Below are 20,970 nucleotides of genomic sequence, written 5' to 3'. Positions count from 1 at the left end.
CCAGCGCGTCCAACCCCTCTGCTGGGATGTGCTGAAAGTCAGCACCTTCTCCAGGCACATACACTCCCACTGTGCCTGCGGAGTGCAGCATATTGAACGTGGCCCACATCACCAGGGACTGAGCTAACCTCTCACACTGCCACCGTGGGAAGGCGGTCTATATCAGACAGCTGGGCAGGGACATTTTCAACAACGCTCTCCTCAGGTTTATCTACTTTCATTATTTACACGGCCCACGTTATCATGGTGTCAGTGCGTTTTAAACATTCGCAGGCGCCCCTGGAGGCAGGAGAGCACCATCATCCCTATGCTACAGGCAGGAACAGAGCCAGAGATCAAGTGACTCTCCCATGGTCACACACAGGAAGTCTGAGGAAGAACAGGGGGCAGCGCTCCGACGCCAAGCACAATGCCTTATTTACGAGAGCAACCGCCGCTTGCTTCCAGGGGACCTTTCCGCTAGAAGTCAGAAGTGAGAAGAGGTAGGTTTGGCCTTAGCACTGAAATGTTCCAACCAGGGGGCTGTTTTCCCAAACATCCAGGCCATTCTGTGCCCCTCAGATCCCACCTGGCCTGTGCAATTAAACCAAATGGCTGTTCTGTATCAGAAACATGCTGGAAGTTGAATTCCCACCTTCATCTCTAGCTGGGCAGGGGACGCTTTTACGCTGGGAAAGGGGCCTCGTGTGGAAGCACATGAAGTGTGAAAAGTGCCTGATTGGTGAGCTCCTAACGAAAACAGGACAACCTCCCATTCCAGGTGACTTTGCCATTTGCTGCAAACGTTCTACATCTATGTGCGGCTGGGTTGGTCTGGGAAGTTTCCAGTGGATGAGAAAGGGCAGGCCCAACCCTTATGCTCAACATGGTGTAACAGGCAGGGAGCAGGGATCCAGCTGCAGAGGCAAAGCATATTTCCTGGGCCGGGTGTAGGCAGGGGACATGATCTCACGTCTGCAAGGTTGTCACAGGGAAATCACGCTGGGTTTTTTGGTTTTTGGTTGTAAAATGGAGGACAAACCCAGAAAGTTAACCAATGGGATCCCAGCAAGCACAAGAGCAAAGGTAACCTGTGTCCGATGATTGGCCGGATTGCCTCTGACGTAGCTATCTCACCACTGACAAGATGTTCATAACAGTCCTGAAATTGCATTGTAAGCTTCAAAGACATTTCACTCCCACCCTCCCAGGCTTGTCTCCTCTGATTCTTCCAACCAAGCTGACTCTTACACAAACAAACAGGCAGGGGAGCACAAAGGGCTTTTTCTCTAGGATTTCAATACAAACACATTATTCTCATTGCCGTGTTCAGCTGCAACATTCAGAGATCCGAAGCCTAACACGGTAGTGCCATGACAGAGACCACGCAAAACACCTTGAGGAGCTTGTGACCCAAACTTCCCTTTCCTTCTTGTGCTCACTGAGGGCACATCTGCACAGCAGGATTCAAGGCGAGTTAAGCTACACACCTTCAGCTACGTCAGTTGCGTCGCTGAAATCGAAAGAGCTTAATTTGGCTTTTGGCGCTGTCTACACAGCAGGAAGTCGAAGGAAGAATACTCTTCCTTCGCCTTCCCTTACTCCTCGTAAAATAAGGGTTACACGAGTCGGAGTAAGAAGTCCTCCAGCTCACCATTATTCCGAAATAAAGGCTTGCAGTGTAGATGCACTCTTTGTTACTTCGGAATAACGTCAGTTGTGTAGACATGCCCTAATTAAATGGACTCAGGCATTTTTAATTTCTCCATCACTGTTGTATTTGGACGTCACAACTCTTAGGCAACGTGGACAGCCCAGTTATGCCTCTAGCATTTGCTCTCTTTTCCCCCCTTCCTCCATACAGATAAACCCCATTTCCTAGGGATACAAAGGCATTTATTAAAGAGCACCAACAAGATGGCAACCTTATTCCCTTGGGCCGTGCTCTTATCTGTCCTCCTTAGCTAAGCAGCGCTGGGCCTAGTCAGTTCCTGGATGGGAAACCACCAGAGAAAAAGTGGCTGACAGAAGTGATGTGGGAGTTTCAGTAGGTGGCGCCCTTCCTTCCAAACCAAATGTGCTAGAAACCTGATTCTTCTCTCGTGGGTGTAAATTTGGAGCGACTCCCGTGGAGGTCAGTGTCATGAGAAGAGAATTAGGGTACCTCCTTTTGGGAAAGGAGTGAAATCAAGATGGGTGTTAAAGATCCCCATCTCTCTGCAAAATGCAAAGGTATTGTGCCAGCTCCAGTGTCCTCTTGGTTTGCATTGTGCCAAGTGGAGTAGAGTAGCTTTCTGTACTGTTTTGTACTGTTCCTGTTGGTGGTGAAGCAGCCGCTGCTGCTGTGTTTCACCCCAGAGGTGGCTGCATGTCAGTGGCCCATGATGCAATTTGTGAATAGAAGTATCAGGCTGTGGTGGTGGAAAGCACTCAGCGTAGAGGCTGTAAGTGCAGCATTCAGCAATGCCGACTGGAGAGCATGTTCCAAACCCAAGCAGCAATGGCTGACGCTCATCCAAAGACAAGTCAAGAGAATTCCACCCCCTTGCTGTCCTCTGACTACAGCCTCTTGAGGGGCTGCTCTTCCGTCTACCTCTCGGCTGGTGGGGACTTCCCATTGCTGTGCTGCAGCATTCTGTCTCCAGGGGGCGCTGATGCCCCCAGCTTCCTGTCTTCAAAGGAGACAATGTAGCCGCTTGCAGGAAGGCCCCGGGGGGACAGCAAAGTCCACCCCCAGCATGGCACCAACCTTTTGCATTTCCCAAACTTTCCTTCCTTGCGATACCTCTGCGTGCGCATGTGCGAGAGAGACAGGGAGGGTCTGAAAGCAGGGCATGAAAAGCTCGGGAGGCCCTGGGAGCCTTTCCACTGACTTCAGCAGGCTGTGGAGCAAGCTTTTAGCAGCCAAGGAAGGGAAGGCAGAATTGCTTGGCTGGAGCCAGAGATAATACAAGCAGGTGCTATGCAATTTGCCAGCAACGCTGCAGCACCGCCACTGTGCCTTAATCCGGCCTCCAGGCCCTGTGCTGTTCTCCTTCCAGGGCGCTGTGAAGCAGAGACCTTTGTCCCTGCTGAATGGCATGGTGGCTATTGTGTGTCTGTGTGTGCGCCCACGAAAGGGGGTTCCCATTCCACACGTGCTCTGTGCTTCAAACTGGCAGCAGGCAGAGAGGCTGGGCTGCCTAGCCCTCCCTGAGTAGCCACTTCCCCCCACCCCCCACCCGGAGAAGGGCCAAATCCCTGAGCCCAGAAAATCTGGTGGAATCGTGACAGAGGCAAGGTTGATTCCCTGGCTTGCTACCGAAACGCACGCGGGCTGGAGTCATGGGGGTTAGCACGCTTGTTGTATAATATATGAACTTGTACCAGTTTTATAAGCCCCTCCTGACTCAATCCGCATTGTAATTCTAAACAGCCCTAAACTCATTTAAATCCTAATAAAAACACTGCCCTGCATTTGCATGCGCTGCTCGCTGGTCCCTGCGGCTGCCGTGACAGCGGTTCCTGTGGAATTGATAATGCTTGGGACTTTGTGTACCGGAAACCATCTTTCAAACGGGAGGTAGGGATCTGAATTTAATGGAGCGACGCAAAAACAGATGCAGGAAACGGGCCCCCAGACCAATTTGGATGATGCACAGAGCAGTCAGGAGCAAACAGAGCAACCATCAGGACAGCCAACTTCCCCAGCTCCAAGCCCGCCCCGAGACCCTCCTCCCAATCAGGGCCGGATTAAGGAGGGGGCTAGTGAGTTACCCGTCTCCCCTCGATGGCCGTTGGCAGGGGTGCAGGACTTGTTCTCGTGCTCCTGCAGCCGGGATGCTCTGTACTGGTTGCGCCATGTGCAAAGTGAGTTTATTTGATGGAGTTTTTATAGAGGCTAGCGCAGGAGGGAGAAGCACAGCCGACATTTATCACCACGGTGAAATGGAGTGGAAGCTGTGGAGAAACCCGGACTCCTACAGATCCACTACTCCCTTAGAGTAACCCCCACTATCTCCTCTGAAAGACCTGCCCTCCCAAACCTGACAATGGTTGGGCTCGCCCCTGAGCGACAAGTCTTCTCTCTTTCGCACTAGTAGTGACATCATAATGCTGTTGCTTGCATCGCGCTGCTGCGACTCTTGCTGTGCGGTGGCAGGCAGTCACATGGCTTCACAAACTCACCCTCATGCAGGTGCCTGCGGAGACCTACTAGTGCTTTCACCGCTGTGGACATTTTGCTTGCAGTGTCTGATAAACCCTGTCCCTCTCAGCATCAGGAGAAGGGCTAGCTGGAGAAAAGAGGATACTAAGGGGGGATATGAGAGAGGTCTATAAAATCATGTGTGGAAAGAGGGAATAAGAAAAAGTTATTGACTTGCTCCCATAACAGAAGAACTAGGGATCACCAAATAAAATTAATAGGCAGCAGGTTTAAAACCAACAAAAGAAAGTTTTTCTTCACACAGTGCACGGTCAACCTGTGGAACTCCTTGCCAGAGGATGTTGTGAAGGCCAGGACTTTAAAAGCGTTCAAGAAAGAACTAGATAAGTATTGATGGACCTATCCTCCGTGAACTTATTAGCCAGGATGGGTACGGATGGTGTCCCTAGCCTCCGTCAGAAGCTGGGAACGGATTACAGAAGAGGGATCACTTGATGATTCCCTGTCCTGATCACTCCCTCTGGAGCATCTGGTATTGGCCCATGTTGGAAGACAAGATGTTGGGCTAGATGGACCTTTGGTCTGACCCAGTCTGGCCGTTCTTATGAGAGGCAGGCTGGAACAGGGAGAGGCACAGGGCTCTCTGCTCATTGCTAGGGCACCCCTCATGGCTGTATCTAGGGAAAGCAGCTCTTCTCCAGTCTAGCACCCGCTTCCATCATATGCTCGCGCCGTGGCCTGCCTCTCTCTGCAAGTAGGGGTGCTTTCCCTTCATGACTCAACCCTCCATATTGGTCATCATATAGTTCTCCCTTTCTGGGATACCAAAGTCCCGCCAAATCAGCTCTACTTTTGGGGTGTCTGGGACTATGTCTACACAGGCAGATTCTTGTGCAAGATCTGTGCCCATGGCAGTGTGGACGCTCTCTTGCGCAAGAAAACACAGATGGCCATTTTAGCCATAGGGCTTTCTTGCACAAGAAACCCCTTCCGCGTGTCCACACTGCTCTCTTGCACAAGAGCTCTTGCACAAGAGAGCTTACACTTGTTAGAAAAGAGCGTAGCTCTTGCACAAGAAGCCCTGTCTTCCAACACCATACTGTAAATCTTGCACAAGAGCGGACGGGCAGTGTCGCCATAGCCCCAGAGTCCTGTACCACTCCTCAGAGACTGGAAGAAGAACCCGACTCACCTGCTATTCTGGATTTCGGACCAGGGGCCGTACAATCAGCAGCCCCAGTCTGCACAATCTCTAACCTCACTACTCATTCCCTGAACTGCTCCCTACTCCACCTTTCACAGGCATTTTCTCCAGGTTTCTGAGTAAACCCTCTCCTCAGGACCGGAGAGTGATGACCAACAGCTCCTCTCTGCTGCCAGCTTCTGGGCTTTATACCTTAGCCAGCTTCTCCCCCAACTTGGCTTTGTCAGCCACTTGTCATTCACTACCAGGTGCACTCTATGGGGTTAATTGGTGCTAGTTGTGCCATCTTAACCCCTTCAGCACTGGTGTAGGACAAACACATTGCAGGGAGAAAGTGCAGGACTGGGAGCTGGAAATGAATTCTAATCCTGCCTCTGACACTGAAATCCTGTGTGGCCCTGGGCAAATCTCTTAACCTCTCTGTGTCCTCCTTTTTAAATTAGGGATCACAATAATCATTGTGTATTCAGCCCAGAAAAGGGCTGGGAGGGCATTTTTAACAGCATCTTAACTGGTACATTAAATGCCACAATGAAAACAACCCTTGACAGCTGAAGAAAGCTGACAAAAACCTCTCATTTTGACACTTATTTTCAACCGAAAACCCTGAATCCAAACATCCTTGAACTCAAGGAAAATTAGCTTTTGGATCTGTCATCGCAGCTGGGCAGAACTGCCAGAATCACCTGCTTGGCGCTTTCACGACAAACTCCAGAACCACCCAACTTGGTGCTCTGGGCTGAGTTTTGGGGCTGGCTCCAAATTAAACCTCAGAAGCAAAACTCAAGGGAGAGAAAGAGCTGAAATCACTGCTCCAGTGGCTTGGCTATACCACCTGGACTCTGGAGGAGCAACCCCAGGACACTAAGAGCTCATTGCACCCTGATGCTAAATGCAACCCCAGGGCACAGCCATGGCGCCAGAACGAACACAGCCAGGGAGGAATGCCATGAAGGGCTGGGGGCACTCCGGGCCTGACTCCTGAAAGTGCTCAGCTCCCTGCTGCTCCTGCTAAGAACAGTGGGGGCCCATCCCCTTGGCCCCGGAGAGAATGGGGAGCCCTTCCCCACCAGGGAGAACAAAGGAAACTGTTGAGTTCAGAGCCCCTGTGAAACCGAATCGCTTCGCTGAGGTGCCAAAGGGAGCTGAGCTCTTGAGAAACCCGGGCTCCCACTGCACGTGCTGAGCCCCCCCCCCCCCCCCCCCGACTTTCTGGCCTTCAGCCCCTCTATGCCTGTAGCAGCCTTGACTCTGCCGGCTTCAGGGGCTGCATTCTCCCCCACAACAATACAGCACCACTGGGCCAAATCTCCTCCCCAGAGCACCACCCCTTTGGGAGAGTTCCACTTGGCCCAGGGTCACCCCTCACCCATAGCGTCGTGTTCTAGACCCCTCCGCCAGCCTGCGCTGTGCACCGTACATCTGGGGCTTCTCACTGAAAGGCTCATGCTAGCCAGGCTGAGGGACGGCCACAGCCAGCACCAATAGGATAAAGGGGCCGAGGCCCCTTTCCCCAGGTGTCTGATACTCTGGACAGCAGCCCAAGGAGGGAGCAACAGCCTGGGCCTTCCTCTCCCCCCTCCCGGTCGCCAGGCACTGTCAGCACACAGCACTCGGCAAAGAAATCCGGCCCCTCCATCTTCAGCGTCTCTTAACAAGCAGCTGTCAGCTTGGATTTAGTTGTTTGAGGGAAGCAGAGAGCAAGCGAAGTCTCCACAGATCGCTCCAGCCTCTCCACATCCCCGCAGCTACAGCTTCTTAGCAAGCCGGCGCCTCTTACTCCCGCCTGGGCTCTCCCTTCCCTGCCTCGCAAGCTTCTTCCCTCCTCTCCTGACTCTACTTCCCTTTCCCTCAGCCATTGCTCCTCTGCAGGGTGCAGGTGTCTCTTCCCTCCCCCGCCCTTCGCCCTTCGCCCTTCCTTCTCGCACTGGCTCTCTGACGCAGACCCTGCAGTTCAGTCTCCTGCTTCTCATCTTCTCGTCTCCCTCCCCGCCTCTCCCTGCTCCCCCCATGCTCCCCCACAGCTCTGTGTCAGTATTGTCTGCGACGACATTAAAAAGCTCCCATGAAACAATGAGATTAGGAGCTCTGCCTTCGCAGCAATAGAATTACTAATTATTACGGAGATAAATGGGAATATCAATGATGAAAGTCAATATTATTGTCTTCATTGTTCCTGTTTGTTTTATTTGTAGATGAAAAGAACACCCTGCCCGCCTCCCCAGGATGTGGCTGTGAGCTGGAACAGTTCCTATTGGCAGCGCACACAGAGCCAGCCTGGGATAAGAAATCATATTACACACATGCTTGCAAAGGGCTCTTTAAATCAACTGCTCTACCAAACACCATTGTCTTTGATTAATTCATAAAATGCCAGCCACCTCCTTTCCTCCCCTCTGGCACACGGAGGTGGGCATGCTGAATCTTGGGATGGGAAAAGGCTCCATGATTTGAGTGTTAAACTCCTCTGCCTTCCTCAGAGAGGCAACGCTAGGGCTAGGCTGAGAGGCTGGGAGTCAAGGGACTTTGGAGGTGGGGGGGGGGTCTATTCTAGACTCTGCCACTGACTCATTGTGTGACCTTGGGACAGTCCCTTAAAGCAAGGCTGTGGCCTTTCCCTGGGGCATACACAGTGGTCCATCTCAGTGGTGTCCTACCTACCTTTCTTACCCACCTCTGCTGACCAGGGTGCTGTTGCTTGAGGCTGACAATGCCAAACCTGGAGTGAGTTTGCAGCCTTGTACTGTAGAGCAGCGGTCTCTAACCTTTTTAATCATGAGAGCACTTTTTGAATGTAAATGCAATCCAGGATCCACCTCAAACCCAAACACCCTTGCCCCACCTCCTTCCCACCCCTTCTCCAAGGCCCAGCCCCTGCTCACTCCATCCTCCCTCCCTCCCCCATCCTCTCTCACTTTTATCAGTCTAGGGCCAGAGGGTTGGGGTGCGGGGGAGGGGGATGTGGACTTTGATGTTGGGCTAAAGGATTTTGAGCGTGGGAGGGGCTCTGAGCTGAGCCTGGGGCAGGGAGTTGAGGTGCAGGAGGGGGTTCAGGGTGCAGGCTCTGGGAGGGAGTTTGGGTGCAGGGGGACTCAGGGCTAGGGCAGGGGTTGGGGTGCAGGAGGGGTTCCGGACTGGGGCTGGAGTTTGGAATGCTGGCTCCAGCTGAGCACCACTTACCAGAGTTGGTTCTCGGTGATGGTGCAAGGTGCTACGGCAGACTCACCCCTACTCTTGCCTACACCACTCCCAAAAGCAGCCAGAAAACTCTCTCCATCCCTGTCCCCCCCCCCCCCCCCTCTGTGGAGATGGGGTAAAGGGTGGAGGGAGGGGCATCCTGACATCAGCACCCTCTTCTCTTCTTCCTGTGCCCTGCACAGTAAGCAAGAGGCTCCCAGAGGTGGGGGGCAGCTCCAAGGCAGAGGGCAGGCGCAGCACAGCAGTGCTGAGAGGGGCAGCTGAAGTGCTGGCATCTGACAGCCTCCCGGCCAAACCTGTCAGGATCAGCTGTCGAAGTCTCTGAGATCTACCAGTAGATCCCATTCTACTGGTTGGTGACCACTGCTGCAGAGTGAGCAATAAGTGGAGAAGCCGGTACCACTTCTAGCAGCATGTTTCAGAGGAGACAGGACCATCAGCTTTCTAAGGGCACCGATGCTACTCTGGCACAGATCCTTCCCACGTGTCGGCCTCTCTGCGTTATGACGGGCTATGCAGATAGTAACACCAGCCCACCTCTGCAATGTGCTTTGAGATCCTCAGCTCAAATGTGCTCTAGAAATACACAGCACTGACTGGAGGTGACGTCTGGGGGTAAGGTCTGCTATTTTGGGAGATGCCATTCTGTTTGAGGGGGTGGGAATATGCAGCACACACCACAGTAGTGGCCCTTCGGCTATTAACAGGGTCTGGGAACACAGGGGTTCTGCCGGCAGTTGGTCTGCAATTAGATATCACGTGTTTTCTAATAGAAAAATAAGTCCTTAGTGCTCAGTAATGTAAGCTCTGTGTCCTGCAGCTCTCCCACTATGTATCCCTCCAGTAAGAACACAAGCCCATGTATCACAGGAGCGGTGTGAGGCGTCAGGCCTATGCAAAAGTTAAGTCTTTGCTAATATAAAGCACAGGGGAGCAAAAAACATGCCCTGCTCACAGAATCTGGCAGGAACAGGGCTGGTATTGCAGAAACAGAGACCTAAGAGGTACTAGGCACAAGTTGTGAACGTGGTTCCGAAAGGTGATACCAGAACACCTCGTGGTACCGACACGCCCCCATGGATAACAGGAACACACAGACCCGGGTTCAGAACAGGGTCGTGATGTTTTGATCAAACCGCCACATACGAGGTGGTACCTAGGCACGTCAGAGGGTGGCGCCCTGATCTCACAGGAGCGGTGTGTAACTTGTCTGTAGCCTGTGTATGAAGATGTGCCTCAGAGGGGCTGTCTTGGTCCAGCCAAGAGGACAGTGGGAAATCCTGCCACGGACTGAGCGGAGCCCATTGTCAGGGCACTCATGCACAAGCAGAGCTGTAGACATCTGGTCCAGGGAGCTGGAGACTGAGCTAAGTTTGACAAAGAGCCTGGCCTGGTGCCGTCATCCCTTATCTGATTTTGTGGCCTTTGAGGGTTCTCTCACAGTCTGCTGTGCTGGCTACTGCACAGAGTCAGTGCTGCACACAGGGAGCTTGCGCATGCAGCCGAGTGGCCATCATAGGACTGAGCAAGAGACCTGTCAGGACACAACGCTGGTGACTTCTCACCACAGGCCTCACCACACACCGTGGCTACATGGCTGGACACTGTCAGTGCAGACCCTAGTGCACTCAGCTGGTAAGAATCCTTTGCACAGCTAAACTCCCCCTCCAGCCACACTGCAACCCAGACTCCCAGACACCACGGAGAGGAGAGTGCTGGCACCAACTTCTCCCCCATTTAAGTTATGCTAATGTGGTAACTCCTCTCCTAAGCACTAGGACCACTCCCACTGCAGTATCTCTCTGTATTAAGGAGGACAAACCTTTGTGCTGCCTCTCTCAACTGCAAGGAAATCCGGAGACTTGGAAAAAGCCTGGCAGAAGTAATTATGCCCGTTTGTTTTTTTGTTTTTTTTTAAGGAGCAGCATGTCCTGAATATTGCATGGAAGGTAATTTTTTTAAAAGCTTTTTTAAAATCCTTTTTTCCCCTTTGTGCATGTCAGGGTGTAATTAACCATAAAGTATTGGAGCATAAACCAAAAGGAATCAACTGCAGCGCAGCCTCGTCTCGCTCGCTCCCTTTTCCACCCTGGTTTTTCCCCTCGTTTAACTCTAATGTGACGTCCCGAGCTACATGTGCGAGATACCATCTCCCAGTCTGTGTCGGGAAGTCGCTGTCCAAAGGCCGGGGAAACCTCCAGTGGCTTCTTGTCTATGTTTAACCCAAATCTCTGAGTCACGGGGGCCTGAGAGTTATTGTCTCCCCACCTGGACTCCAAACCAGTTGGGGAAAAGCCATGCAGGGGCAGCGTGGTGGGGCACCAAGGGGACACACCCTGGGAGCCTGATAGTCCCTTAGCTGTCTGGGATGGGAGAGGAAATAAGAAGGGTTAAGGCAGGTTTTTGCCCATTCTTTTCCTCCTTTCTTCCGGTCCCATGGAAGGCCCTGAGCCATCCCCCCACTACCAGTGTGAGGAACAGGGAGCACAGACCCTGTCCCACAGCAGTCGGGGGGCACGGGGCCGGGGGGGTGTCGCAGTGGGAGCAGAAAGGAGGCCGGAAGGCAGCGGCTTTGTAGGCAGCTGCCCGTGTGCTGGGCAGTCAGCATGGCTGGATCTGCCCCTAAATCAGCTCCAAAGCAAGATGCCTTGCAAATCGGATGGGGGCATCTGAGACGTTTGCTCCCCTTTTAAATGGCATCAGTCACTCTGCTCTCGGGCAGACTCTGCTGGATCCTGGCTCGAATGCTCTGGGGCGCTCCCTGCAGAGCGGAGTGCAGGGGTCCCGCAGTGAGGGGGCAGGAGATGCAGAGCTCCTATCACCAGAGAGGATCCCGTCTTGGACAGAGGCACCGCCACCCTGGGCTGATCAGAGGGGCGGGCTGCTCAGTGAGCCAGGGAGGAGTGGGGCAGGCTGGGTGAGAGGCTTGGGAGTGGAGGGAGACCGGGGGGGGAAGGGGGGAACAGCCGAGAGTCAGGGCAAGGAGGGCGGCTCAGGATGCTTGGCAATACCCCCGCACTTCAGGGCTATTCCCCAATGGAGAGCAGTGCAAAGCGCCCCCAGAACAGCCATCCCAGTGCCCGGGAGCTGCCCCAAAGTCCATCCTAGTCGCTGGAAAATCACCCACCAATGTCCCCAGGCTCTGGATCAGGTTTCCTATGCTCTCCAGGGGCTTGGGGAGGCCCAGCCGTTGCCCTACACGCCACTCTGGCCCTTGTAGGGAGGCCAGCGCACTAGGGAGAAGAACCCGCTCCATTCGGAGCAGCCCAAGCCCTGGGCATGGGACAGCCCTGGAGGAGACTGTGTGTCCCCTGCCATCTCACCAGGGGCAGCGCTGATCTCATTGCAGAAGCACCTCGGGCGCCCCGTCTGGGAACAGAGCCCCACTGTGTCCGATGCTCTTCACACACATGACGAGTCACTGTCCCGGAGCTCCCAGAGCAGCCTCGCCCTCGCCCTTGCTCCTGCCCTAGGCGACTCAGCGGTGCACCTTGTAAGCCACAAGCTACCCCTCCAAGAGCAGCATGCTCCTCTGCAGTCCCAGCCTCCTACACCGTGGCACCGAGCACAGCATAGTGCTTATGAGCATTCAGCAAGGGGGCTTCCTGAGTGTCAGACGTACACAGCCCTCTAGCCGCTTGCCAGAAGCCCCACAACATCCCATCTGGGCAGGGAATGTAGTGATCTTCATGGCATTGCTGGGGAAACTGAGGCACACAGCAGCGCAGGCTGCTGAGCCAGGTCCTCAGGTAGTGGAAGTCAGCCAAGGTACAAGGATCTGGCCCACCATGTTCAAATGTGGCGTGTGGCTATGGACTGGTATCTTAGGCACCTATTTTAAGCCCCTTTAACCTAAATGGGAAGGGAAGCCAGACATCTGACACCCCACAGGCCATCCCCACGTTGCATGGGGTGGGAGGAGGGCAGAGGCAGCCGGCAATCCTGCTCAGCAGCCATAGCACAGCTGGCATTTTTCAGAGCAGCACGTTTCTCAGTTGTTCTGAAACTGCAGCACCAGGCAGGGTCACGCAGGGCATCTGGCTCAAAAATCTCCCATGGAAGCGAATGCTAATCCCTCCGGATCCGGTCCCTATACACACAGGGTCTTTGAGCAGTGCTCCTAATCCTGTTAGCTCCCAGACACCTGAGCAGCACGGGGCCTCACCTTCATGCTGCGGGACAGGCGCTGCATACACAATGCAATGATCAGACCGTGCGGCCCGTCTCTCTCACCTGCCTATTAGCATTTAGGACTATTAATATTTATTTTTGCTAATGTGATACTAAAAAAGTCTGCTCATGTCCATGTCTGTTGCTGGTTTGACCTAGATGGTGGTGTGGGACAGAGAAAAGTAAGAGGCAAGAAATTCAAGCTAGGGTCTTTCTGGGAGGTTGGGGAGAAGGTGGGGAGCTGGGTCTCGTGGGGTCGGGGATGAAATGGAAGGGGGGAAAGGGAGGCAGGAAGGACTAGTGCACTGGGCACTAGAGCGGGCTCTGGGAACCGGGGCTCCGGCAGAGGGACCACAGCTGAGGGCTTGTTGTCGCTGCAGAGCTAACTCCTCCCAAGGTCGCCTCCGGCCATCACCCTGGTGTGTTGTGCCACCCCGAGCTTTGGCTTCTGTTCCCGCGGGAGCGACAGCACCGTCTGCCCCGAGTGCCGGGGGGGTGCAAGGCCTGACTCACTGCCCCTCCCATCCTTTGTCTTGCGGGCAGGGACTGCCTCTCGCTACACAGGGCATAGCCGAGGGTCGAGGGTCGGCACCACTGTGATAGGAGCAATAATGAAGAGTACAACTGCTTGTATAAAGAAGCTGCCTGCTTCCTTTTAAGCCCCCGCTGTGGAGCTGGGGTGAGCCTATCGCTGCCCCCCTCCAACTATGTCCCCCTCCTTCCTCCTTCCCTCATTCCCCTCCCCTGCTCCAGAACATTCCGGAAGTTTCCTCACGGCCCTCAGTGCTTCTATTAAGGAAGGTCCTTCCCATCCCCCAAGCATATCGTTTTCCAAAGTCCCCGCTCCCGCACTCTGCCCCTTCTCCGGGGGACCCCTCCCCTCTGGGCCAAATCCCCCCGCCTCAGTCGGACGGGGTGCCTGGCACCCGGAGGGGAGGGCTGGGCTCTGGCTGGCGTCTCCTGCCAGGCATGGAGATTGGGTTCGCGCTCATTGATTTTCCTCACCGAGCGAGCAGACTGTTCAGCAAAATGAAGTTATTGGTGGCTGGAATGTTTACTCTGCCTGACAACTTCTATTGTTCTCTCTCAAGTAAAGTGCTGACCTGCGCAGGGGTGTGCGATCCCGGACAGACGTGTTTCTGTAGAAGAGCCGGCGCTCCCCCTCCCTCGCCTTTGATCCTCCTGGCGCGGTGTCGTGCCAAGGTCTCTACCTCATCCCTCGTTCCCACTTCTAGTCCTCTTCCACATCCCGTTTACTCCCCCGGCCTCTCACCCTGGCATGCTATTCGCCCCGCGGCCCTCCCGGGGTTGGGCCTCCCACAGGCACCCTGCCTCAGGCAGACTGAGGCCGAGAGGGCAGAGAGCAGGGAGCAGAGGGCTTAGCTGGAGCAGAAGAGGATGGAAGCAGACAGGGAGCGGATGACCAGGGACACATGGGGATTCTTAGGACTGGTTACAGAGAGTCACCAGGGCTCTGCAGCCTCTTCTCTGATCAACAACCACCCTCCACTCTGGCCATTTCCTGACGCTGGTGATAGCAGCCTGGCAAGGCGCTGGGCCCTCGGCCCCAGCCATGAATCTCCTGATGGGCAGGGAGCGGAGATGGGGAAGCCAGCGCCACCTTCCCCCGTCACGACAGCCAAGTGGAATAAGAGTTGCTGGGAGAGGGAAGAGCAGGGAGGAAGGGGCCCCAGGATGGGAGCAAGGGGGAGACCTAATCATGAGTCCCTGGGCAAGTCACTGCCTGGCTCCTTGCCTCACTTTCCCTGTCTCTCCAGGGAGGATCTCCCCCACCTGCCTGGGCGGAGAGAAGGGCCTAATACATGGATGCTTTGAGAGCCTCGGCCACCTTTGACATTTGAGAGCCAGATACTCAGCTGGTGTGAACCAGCATAGCCCGACTCCATTAGCACGGCTGAGCAAAATCACCCCAGCTGAGGGCTGGGCTCTGAGGCCCCCTGTCCAGACACCTCCCCTCCCGTCCAAGCTGGGCTAGGAGAGGGAGGGGCCATAGCAGGGCACTGCTGCTGTGTCCAGCCTGTAGGCAGCTCTGACAGTGCTGAGGAGTGAAATGCAACATGAGCCTGGGGCATGGAGAGGGGTAATCGTTCAGCTGGGCAGCAGCAGTAGCAGGCTGGGGGCAGTGTGTGATCAAACATACATGCCTCTGGGCAAGAGGATGGCTGGCTGCACGTGTCACTCACCTTCGGACGTCAGTTGGCATGCGGGTAAAAGGAGCGGAGGGCAGCAGTCTGAGCACTGGTGTGGTCTCTGGGGCTGATTTTCAGAAGGGTTTGGTAACAGGAGGGCCAATGGCTGGATATCACCTGCCGCTGGAGCTGTCCAAACAGCATGGCAGAGACCAGCCCACCCCCAGGCAGAGCTCGGACAGATGGGAGACCAGGTTCCAAGTGCCAGCCTCCAAACGCGTGAGCCAGGCACCCCCAAATCATGAGCTTTAGAGAAAGCAAACACTTTGCCTTCTGGGCCCACAGCCTTTCAGGAGAGCCCAGTTCGCGCTGACAGCCTTTCCACCACAGACGCAAGGCTGGGAACTTCTTTTTTTGATTTGTTTTTAAACAACAGAAGCCACAATTCTCGCGTAATCCCATGAATCCAGGAGCTGGGGCCTTATGAAAAACACCAAATATCCTATGGCTTGTGCTATCACTGCTGGATCTGGCAACGCTGTGGAGGGGGAGGAACAGGGGTGATGAAGCACTGGGATGGGTTCCCTATGGAGGGGGTGGAATCTCCATCCCTAGAGGTGTTTAAGTCCCAGCTTGATCAAGCCCTGCCTGAGTTGATTTAGTTGGGATTGGTCCTGCCTTGGGCAGGGGGCTGGACTTGATGACTCCTGAGGTCTCTTCCAGCCCTGGGATTCTATGGATACAAGGTGCCACATGTGCAGAGCAGACTGAGGTGCAGGGGCTGTTTGTGTTGATCTTGTGCAGGGCCTAGAACAACAGGGAGGTTGGCTTTGGGGACTCTACCATACTATTACCACTACTAATAAAGGGAAAGGTCCCTGTAAATCACACCCCAGTTCAAAGAAGCCAAATATGTATTTCTAGCATTGACTTTAGCAAGGCTTTTGATACGGTCTCCCACAATATTCTTGCCAGCAAGTTAAGGGAATGTGGATTGGATAAATGGACGGTAAGATGGATAGAAAGATGGCTAGAAGGCCGGGCCCAGCGGGTAGTGATCAACGGTTCAATGTCAGGATGGCGGTCGGTTTCTAGTGGAGTGCCCCAAGGTTCGGTTCTAGGACCGGTTTTGTTCAATATCTTTATTAATGACCTGGATGAGGGGATAGATTGCACCCTCAGCAAGTTTGCAGATGACACTAAGCTAGGGGGAGAGGTAGCTACGCTTAAGGGCAGAGATAGGGTCCAGAGTGACTTAGACAAATTGGAGGATTGGGCCACTAGAAATCTCATGAGATTCAACAAAGACAAGTGTAGAGTCCTGCACTTGGGACGGAAGAATCCCAAGCATAGTTACAGGCTGGGGACCAACCGGTTAAGTAGTAGTTCTGCAGAAAAGGACCTGGGGATTACAGTGGATGAGAAGCTAGATATGAGTCAACAGTGTGCCCTTGTAGCCAAGAAGGCTAATGGCATATTAGGATGCATTAAGAGGAGCATTGCCAGCAGATCCAGAGATGTCATTATTCCCCTTTATTCGGCTTTGGTGAGGCCACATCTGGAGTACTGTGTCCAGTTCTGGGCCCCCCACTACAAAAAGGATGCGGACACATTGGAGAGGGTCCAGCGGAGGGCAACCAAAATGATTAGGGGTCTGGAGCATATGACCTACGAGGAGAGGCTGAGGGACTTGGGTCTGTTTAGTCTGCAGAAGCGAAGAGTGAGGGGGGACTTGATAGCAGCCTTCAACTTCCTGAAGGGAGGTTCCAAAGAGGATGGAGAGAGGCTGTTCTCAGTAGTGACAGATGGCAGAACAAGGAGCAATGGTCTCAAGTTGTGGTGGGAGAGGTCCAGATTGGATATTAGGAAAAACTATTTTACTAGGAGGGTAGTGAAGCATTGGAATGGGTTCCCTAGGGAAGTAGTGGAGTCTCCATCCCTAGAGGTGTTTAAGTCTCGGCTTGACAAAGCCCTGGCCGGGTTGATTTAGATGGGATTGGTCCTGCCTAGAGCGGAGGGCTGGACTTGACGACCTTCTGAGGTCTCTTCCAGTTCTATGATTCTATGATAAGGGGATGGTTGGATGAAATAACATGATCTTGGTAACTAATTGACCATTCATTACCAGTTGGAAATAGGTCAATGGAGGGATGATAGGAGTTGCTATAGGGAACTTTCTGGGTGTCTGGCTGGTGAGTCTTGCCCACATGCTCAGGGTTTAGCTGATTGCCATATTTGGGGTCAGGAAGGAATTTTCCTCCAGGGTAGATTGACAGAGGCCCTGGAGGTTTTTCGCCTTCCTCTGTAGCATTGGGCACAGATCACAGCTGAAGGACTCTCTGCATGTTGGGGCCTTCAAAGTATTTGAAGGCTTCAATATCTGAGACATAGGTGAGAGGATTATTCTAAGAGGGGTGGGCGAGATTCTGTGGCCTGCACTGTGCAGGGGGTCAGACTAGATGATCATAATGGTCCCTTCTGACCTTAAAGTCTATGAGCATTACTTTTAAAAACCCATTTGGGAGCACAGGGTGAAAGCCAGGAGTTCCAGCAACTGAATCACCCAGCCTGCTTTCTGGTGCCTGCCCCGGCACATCTATGTCCCCACACTGGCTTGGGCAGAGGAGGGAAAGAAAGTAGGTGCGAATGCCCATATCCTATGTCACCAGTATGATAAAATACAACGACTGCCATACGCCAGGCCAACCCTGCTGGCCCATCCTCATGGTTTGCTCCCCCTGCACTGGCGAATGGCTCTTCTCCCTCTCCCTCAACCCCTTCCATTGTGAAGTTCCCCTTAAATGCTGGGCACGATGCCAAGGCCATGGCACGTCTTGTGGTCTGGGAGTGGTAAATGCACGTGCCTGCTGGTAAGTGATCCCAGTAATCAGCTTTCTGTTAACATTCTCATAGGACGAAGCGCGAGGGCGATGGCTGATCATTTCTCTTTGTCCCAGCATCTTGATGTGGAATATAGTTTGCAGCTCGCAGCCACGTGACAGGTTCAACGTAGAAAAGAGCACCCATGGGACTGGTGACTAAGCACGACCAGACTGGTCGGTCCCTGCCCTGTGCCACGAAAATGGTCCCCAAAGAGGCTTTTGTTTCCCCTGTCCAGACAAACAACCATCTCCCTGCCTACCCAGGCAGTTTACACAAGAACATGTATTTGCCAGCTCACTCCCTCTCCACCACACAAAGAGAAGAGCCCCAAGTTTTAGGTCAGTCCAGGCCACAGGCCACATCGTAGTCCAAAGAGAGAGAAAGCAGAGCACATGGCAAGGGCTTATGGGTAAGACTCTCAACTGGAACGTGGGCATGTGAGTTAAATTCCCAACTCTCCCACAGACCTTCAGTAAATCCTTTAATCTGTCCCCATGGTTCTCCCTCTATTCGCCATTATAGGCCTCATATGCAGCTACCTGTATAGCCCTAAGGACATCCCATGGGTCGCAGCGGTGTGCTGAGTGGATCACTAGAGGCCTGTGGGTCCCTGGCTGAGAACCACCGATCCGTATAGCTCAGACATTGGCTCCCCAGCTCCTACTGAATTCAATGGAATGGAGGAATTTTAACCTCTCTGAAACCCCCCTTCATTCCCCTCCCCCCCACGTAGAATATGGCTGATAATATTGCCTATGTTGCCTCTTTTAGCAGGGTATGTCCCTTTCTATGGGCTTATACAGCCCCCGGATTCACAACGCTACCGCAGCATAGATGATGAAGGAGGAAACGTCCAAGGCAGCCCGGAGCCACTCGATGCCCATTGTTGCTATCCACATGATTATACAGTGGAGGTGGAGCAGGAGGACGTGTCTCCATTTTGCCTGCAGTGGGTGGATCCATGAAGACCTCCCTTTGCTCCGAGCAAAGAACATGGTGGGGGGGAGGAATAAAAAACAGACCCAAAGGAATGAGGCTGCCGGCCGGCCAGGTCAGGTTAGCAACACAGGGCCCCTTCCACAGGAGTTCTGAGCAGACTGTTCCCCACGGACTAACTCACGGTACAACTACCGCTCCGCCTTCAAAAGTGGCCCCAGATCAGAGCACATCCACCCCCACCCCCCACTCGCACCAGATTAGTGCAGAACCAACCGGAATTATTTCTTTCCCCAGCTCTGTGAAAGGAGATGCCTGAATCATCCGGTTTTTTTTTTCATTAGGAAACTAAATTCCATTCTGCATTGAAAGATCTCTTTGTTCTCTCCGGAGGACTGTTGTGCTGGGAAATTGCTTCAGACCAGTCAGCTCTGATGTTTGCTGTCTCACGCATTGCCTGTATCAAACTGACAGCTCACAGATTTTAGTCTAGGATTTTGTGTGTATAGTACAAGCCAAAACCTGCTCCTGTCTCTTTCAGCTGTCCTAGAGAGAGAGCTGGGAAGTAGGTTGAGTCGTCATAGAGCGGAGCAAGACGTCGTGTGACTGTAATAGAGACATCTCACAAAGCACAGTCGTTTGTGGGCACTGTTGCTCGCCCTCAGACAGAATTAAGAGCTTGTCTGGCCAACACCCCCTGCATTAGAGAGGAGGGGGATCTACACTTAGTCAGTGATCAGCCATTTCTGTCTGCAATCAACATAATATAAACCTTATAGAAAACCGACTTTTTTTAAGGATGGAGGAATATCCTACAGATGATAGAGAGAATCATGAAAAGACAGAGCTAGAAAGAACCTCAAAAATCAACCAGCCCAGCTCCCTGAGGTAGGACTGATTACACCTTCCTTCTGACAGGTGTTTGTCTAACCTGTTAGAAACTTCTAGCGATGGGGATTCCACAACCTGCCTTGGTAACCTAGTCCAGTGCTTCACTCTCCTTACCATTAGAAAGGCCGCCCCCTTCCCACATGTAATCTAACCAGATTGCGATGACGGCATTTCTCAAGGAGTTGTCCAGATATATCAGACACACTGGAGATCCATCTCAACTAACCATAGCAACATCTTCCCAGAAACCTCCTCCATGTATGGTGAAATGTACGAGGCGTCTCTTCCCACCCTCAGCCACCAGGATGGGACGTCACCCATTCTTCCTGAAGAATTCTACACCTCCTCAGCTCTCGAGTAATTAGGTCCTGATGGCAGAAAGGACTTTCTCCCGGCAACACAGACAAGCCTATGTTTGTATGTAGCAGCAGATCATTGAGCATCATCCATTCTGCCACACAAAAGCATCAAATGCCTTTCTCGGGGGCAACCCCTCACTTACCCAAATCAGATGGCGTCAGGATGCAGGCCGATTGGCTGCCGGAAGCTCAGTGGGCGTCGTCTTCTCCTTTGCGTTCCAGTCATGCACTGAGAAGGAAATGAGATCACAGTCAAGGCTTGCCTCGCATTGACCAGTGGAGAGAGACACTCTGTTTCTGCTGTCCCCGGGACATTAGACTGGGAAGTTAAGCACCAGAAAAGTTAAAAGGGGTTCAGATAACTTTCTCCTCCACTCCCCAAACATGAGTTAAACTGAGCAGAAGCCTCACTCGGGCTGGTATTTGAAAGCTATAAATAGGGCTGCATGGGAAGGAAAACGGAGACACAGAAAGACACGGGATCAGGGAGCTGAGCGAGGAGAAAAATGGCCAATATATTGCAGCTGGGGCTGTCTTAAGTGAGTGCTCCAAAAAGCAGCCAGAAGTCATTTCCTAATCCAGGTGGAGCAGAATAGTACTCAGGTGGGCCAAGTCCCCTTAGTTATATCTGGGACACGTGTAGTCCAGCATATTTTGGGGCAGTTGCTTCAGATAGGCAATTGTCCAATAAGGGCAATTTCTAGTCCAGGTTTCACTGTGTGTAAACAGTGAGAACTGTCCTTCCAGCAGGGACCATGAGCATGCGTGAAGCCTCTTGGAAACATCAAGGCCTCCTTTCCCATAGAAAACACTGGTGCACGGAGGGTACCCTCTCTGCTCAGCTAGCTACGGTGTCAGGGGAGCTTGCAAACAGAGCTAAGGGAGCTTTGTTTTAGTCCTTTGCAAAATCCCCCAAACCATCCAACATTTGCCTGCCTACGAGCACCATCATGGACACGAGGCAGTTCCGCTCCCCGACGCCCCTCTGGCCATCCCAGCAAACAGGCCCACATAGGAGTTTGCACTGAAAGCAGGTTAACCTCAGCCACTGAA

General features: G+C 53.2%; 1 protein-coding gene across 4 annotated transcripts in view; it reads right to left on the bottom strand.

Moving 5' to 3' along the window:
- The window catches only part of LINGO1 (leucine rich repeat and Ig domain containing 1), a 515,304-nt gene that overhangs the window by 175,450 nt on the left and 318,884 nt on the right, over nt 1-20,970 (bottom strand). For all 4 annotated transcript variants that reach the window (XM_089781970.1, XM_089781969.1, XM_089781971.1 and 1 more), the window contains one exon: nt 20,061-20,146. The gene's annotated coding sequence lies outside the window, so the exon portion shown is untranslated. The remainder of the gene's footprint in view (nt 1-20,060; nt 20,147-20,970) is intronic.

Source organism: Pelodiscus sinensis, chromosome 14 (genome assembly GCF_052426305.1).
Source record: "Pelodiscus sinensis isolate ZL-2025 chromosome 14, ASM5242630v1, whole genome shotgun sequence".
Classification (NCBI taxonomy): domain Eukaryota; kingdom Metazoa; phylum Chordata; order Testudines; family Trionychidae; genus Pelodiscus; species Pelodiscus sinensis.
The sequence above is the reverse complement of the archived record's forward strand: the minus strand, read 5'-3'. Positions and strand labels throughout refer to the sequence as shown.